A 5198-nucleotide genomic window follows, 5' to 3' on the forward strand; every position below is an offset into this window, starting at 1 on the left:
CTAGCGGCCGAAGAACTCACTACGCCGCGCTCCATGATGAATAGGGACGATGTGATACTCGATAAGAGATCCAAGTCCACCTCCTTTAAACCAACGGACGAAATAGTCAAATTCCAAGTCCATCCAATGACCCTACAAAAACGGCCTCCATTGGGGCACAATTAAACCCTGATGTAGACGCCACACTACGAGAATTCCTACGTGAAAATTGGGACATCTTTGCCTGGCACCCTTCAGACATGCCAGGAATCCCACGCCGACTGGCCGAGCATAGCCTAAACATCATAAAAGGATTCAAGCCAGTCAAACAGGCTCTTCGGCATTTCTCCGAACCCAAGAGACAGGCCACGGGAGAGGAGCTAGCCAAATTATTGGAGGCCAGATTCATCAGAGATATAAAACATCCGGACTGGCTAGCAAACCTGGTGATGGTACCAAAGAAGGACAAATCCTAGCGCCTATGCGTCGATTTTAAAGACCTCAACAAGGCTTGCCCAAAGGATCCCTTCCCCTTCCCCCACATTGATCAAATTATCGACGCTACCGCAGGACACGATTCATTGTGTTTCCTCGACGCATACTCCGGCTACCACCAAATTAAGATGGCAGAGCCCGACCAGGCCGCAACGACATTCATCACCCCATACGACCCATTCTGCTTCAACACAATGCCCTTTGGGCTCAAAAACGCCAGCGCAACATATCAGCGCATGATTCAGACATGTCTGGCAAACCAGATCAGCAAAACAATGGAGGCATACGTAGACAATGTGGTCATCAAAACCAAGCACGTCGAAACTCTAGTAGACGATTTGAGGCTCACGTTCGATAATCTCCAAACATATGACATCAAGCTTAATCCGGAAAAATGTGTTTTCGGCGTACCAGCTGGAAAGCTCTTGGGCTTCATTGTATCTGGTAGAGGAATTGAAGCAAACCCAGCCAAGATCCGAGCTCTGTCACAATTGGATATCCCAAAGGACCTCAAACAAATACAAAAATTGACGGGATGCGTGGCGGCTTTAAGCCGCTTTATCTCCCGTTTAGGAGAAAAGGCATTACCCCTTTATCACCTCCTCCGACGCACCGAACACTTCGAGTGGACGGATGCCGCCACGGCCGGACTCGAAGAAATAAAAGCCATATTGGCAACAAACCCGGTCCTGGACGCGCCCAACATAGGCGAACCAATGCTATTATATATCGCGACAACTCATCAAGTGGTGAGCGCGGTGCTCGTTGTCGAACGAGAAACGGACGGACACAAGTCCCCCCCTTCAAAAACCAGTTTACTACGTGTCCACTGTCCTGACTCCATGCAAGTCACGGTACCCGCATTATCAGAAGATAGCGTACGTGGTGCTCATGGCATCCCGGAAGCTGCGACACTACTTTCAAGAGTGTTCGATAACAGTAGCCTCCGAAGTACCTCTTAATGACATTATAAACAACCGCAACGTGACGGGCCGGATTGCCAAATGGGCCATTGAGCTCCTCCCGTTCGACATAACCTATAAGCCACGACAAGCTATTAAATCGCAAGTTTTGGCCGACTTCATCGCCAAATGGGCTGAAGCCGAACTCCCTAAAGAGTACGACGCATATTCCAACTAGATCATGCACTTCGACGGCTCCAAAATGTTGGCTGGTCTGGGGGCTGGCGTCGTCCTGACATCCCCAACCGGAGATACGGTTCAATACGTACTCCAGATAATGTATACGGACTCCAACAACGCAGCCGAATACGAGGCCCTTCTACACGGCCTCCGGGTGGCAGTCTCCATGGGCAGTCAATGCCTAGAGGTGCGCGGGGATTCGAACCTCGCGATATCCCAAATAAATGGAGACTTTGATGCCAAGGATCCGAAAATGGCAGCTTATCGCAAAGCCGTCCTAAAAATGTCAGCTCGGTTTGAGGGGTTTGAATTTCACCATATAGCCCGGGATAACAACCAGGCAGCAGACGTATTGGCACACATTGGCGCAAAGCGCGATGCTGTCCCTCCCAACATCTTCCTAGTACTATGGGAGGGGGAATCTGGAAATAATAACCCGGACCCAACCGCACTGCCCGACACCGAACATTCTGACACAATTGGCGGTTCTGCCAACGAAGTAACATCCTCAGCCCACGTAATAATGGCAGTCATTGCCCCATGGACGGAACCATTCCTAGCCTACCTAACCAGGCAGGAACTTCCCGAGGACCAAAACGAGGCCCGCTGCATAATGCGACGATCTAAAGCCTATAAGGTCCATGAGGGAGAGCTTTACAAGAAAAGCACAACTGGAGTCCTTCAAAGGTGTATCTCCGGAGAAGAAGGGCGGAACCTTCTGGCTGAAATTCATGCCGGACTCGGCGGGCACCACGCCGCAGCCCGGGCCCTTGTAGGAAGGGCCTTCGGTACAGGATTTTATTGGCCGACGGCCCGGGCAGATGCTCAGGACTTAGTCCAACGATGCGTTGGTTGCCAGCTCTTTGCTAATCAAAGCCACATGCCACCCAACGCCCTCAAAACTATACCCATAACCTGGCCCTTCGCGGTCTGGGGGCTTGACATAGTTGGACCCCTTAAAGGAGGAACCCACAAGCAAAGATACCTACTGGTCATGGTGGATAAGTTCACCAAATGGATAGAGGCCAAGCCTGTTAAGACGGCCGAATCCAGACCGGTGATAGACTTCATATCAGGGGTCGTACACCGATACGGTGTCCCCCATATCATCATCACTGACAATGGCACAAACTTTACGGCCGACGAGGTTAAACTCTGGTGCAAAAACATGGGCATCAAACTCGACTATGCTTCAGTCTATCACCCTCAAACTAAGGGTCAAGTCGAGTGAGCAAATGGTCTAATCATGAGCGGCATCAAACCCCGATTAGTGCGGTCCCTTAAGGAATCTAACACACACTGGGTAGAGGAGCTTGACTCCGTACTCTGGGGGCTGCGGACCACTCCGAATTGCACCACCGGATTTACACCATTCTTTATGGTATACGACGTAGAGGCAGTTCTGCCCTGTGACATAATTCATGACTCACCTCGCGTGCGCATGTACGAAGAAAGAGAAGCCGAGCTCGATCGACAGGACAGTTTGGACACATTGGAGTAGGAGCGTGACGTGGCAAAAGCCCGTTCCGGATTCTATCAACAGCAAGCTCGAAGATATCAAAGCAGAGAAGCACGGGCCAAAACTTACAACGTTGGCGAGTTAGTTCTACGCTTGTCGGACAAGAAAAAGGACAAACTCAAGCCCAAATGGGAAGGCCCCTTTATCATCGACCAAGTCCTGACCGGTGGAGCGTACCGTCTGCGAGATGCATCGGATAACCGACTCGAGCCGAACCCAAGGAACGCAGCCTGTCTCCGAAGATTCTACGCCTAGCGCCGGATTCTGAGTTCGTCTCCTTCCTCTCTCTATATTTTACATATTAGCTGTCTTTTGTTTCTCTCCTGCTCCCCCCTTTCCTATTACAGCCTTTGAAAGCTTGTTCGCGCATTGTTCGCACACACTTGACGCACAACCCGCGCTCATTATACCTGGGGGCTTCTTTAACAGAAGCTTATTTATATGGGCTTCATGCCCAACACATGTGTCACACTTCCGCATGTACCTTTTATTCACCATTATATGCATCGATATGACTTAAGTTTTGGCCAAGCTGGGTTGCCTGGCTCCTGTGCTCACCCCTACGTTCCCGATTGTTCGACTAGGCGGTAAAGGGAGCACCTCTGCGATTGTTACTGCCGGGTCAGCCGGATGTGTACCTCAGACTGGGTGAAGCCGAAAGCTAGCGTACTTAAGGGAATATTCGGTCGGTGAACTAAAAGATGATTTCTTACCTATTTATTTATCTACACCCAGATGTTTTTCTGCTTTTTCCGCAGTCCGGACATGCACTTTAGGGCATGCCTCCCAGGGAAAGGAACCCCTAACGGAACTATTCTCCCTGGAAGATGTTTCTTACTAACCATGTAATATAACATAACTAGTTGGGCACTTGTCTGATAAAGCACTAATGACCCCTACGCCTGGTCTCCACGGATGCCTCGGTTCTTATATAACCGCGAGGGTATTCGGACACACTCCAGACTATTGGGTCCCGAGGTTGAAGCGAAAAGGTACGCTATGACAAGCGATCTACAATCCGGCTAGAAGGCATTTTACATGTCATCTTAAATTACATAGTCAAGTTGACTGGGCATATTCCTCTTCAATGCCATCTAGCAGGCTGTCTAGTTTACAATCCTGTTGGGAATACTTTGCGGCCAATTCTACTTGGCCATACGCTAAGCTCACAGGGATCTCCTTCCCATCGGGCCCCACAGGTCCGACCTCGGCCATGTGGTTTGGGTCAGCCTTCGTGTACCGCGTCTTCACCATGGCCTAGGCCTCCCTGGCGCCTTGACGGCAGGCCAATATCTTCCATAAGCAGAAGCGCTGCCACACTCCCTGAAGCCTCTCTACAAGCTCTCCAAGGCCTTCGGGCAGGGAGACAGATGGCCACAAGGCCTGGGCGATGCCTTTCATCACCTGTCGAACTCGTTCGTGCAGTTGCAAGAGCTCGGGAAGAAGGTCACCCGTAGAACCGGGCATTTCCTCTGCAGGACGGCCTGTGAGCATACCTACAGACACAACTCTGTTAGTCGACTTCCTCGCCGAACTCTTTTTCAAAGTTCGTACAAGCACTTACTAAAAATGCCGCGTCGAAGCCGCCGATTCTCCTTAATGGAGTCAGATAGCTGGGCACGAACATCCTTTAGTTCCTCACCCAGCTGGGTGTTGGCATCTTGGAGATTATTTTGCTCCTGCCTCACCCTTGTAAGCACATTCTCGCCGGCCTTTAACCGGCACATGAGCTGTTGCTTGTCCGGATCTATCCCGGTGCCATCTGCAATATTATTGTCGGACTTATACACATGCCGCACTTCACAAATTACTTATCTTTTGAAGCATATATTACTAGAGGGGGTCTCTTTGGCTTCCCCCGCTGCGGCTAGTGCGGCCTCAAGTTGGGCTTTGCACTCCTCCAGCTCCTGGGACAGTTGGGTATTCTTTTCTGTAAGATCCTGCACAATAAATGATCCTTAAATCAGTTATTCTAACTATTTCAAGTGGGGCTACTGGCATATATAACTGTCAAATCTTCTCACCCGTATGTCTTTTACATACTGCTCCGTGGCTCTGGCTAG

The sequence above is a fragment of the Triticum aestivum genome, chromosome 5B (genome assembly GCF_018294505.1).
Source record: "Triticum aestivum cultivar Chinese Spring chromosome 5B, IWGSC CS RefSeq v2.1, whole genome shotgun sequence".
Lineage (NCBI taxonomy): Eukaryota > Viridiplantae > Streptophyta > Magnoliopsida > Poales > Poaceae > Triticum > Triticum aestivum.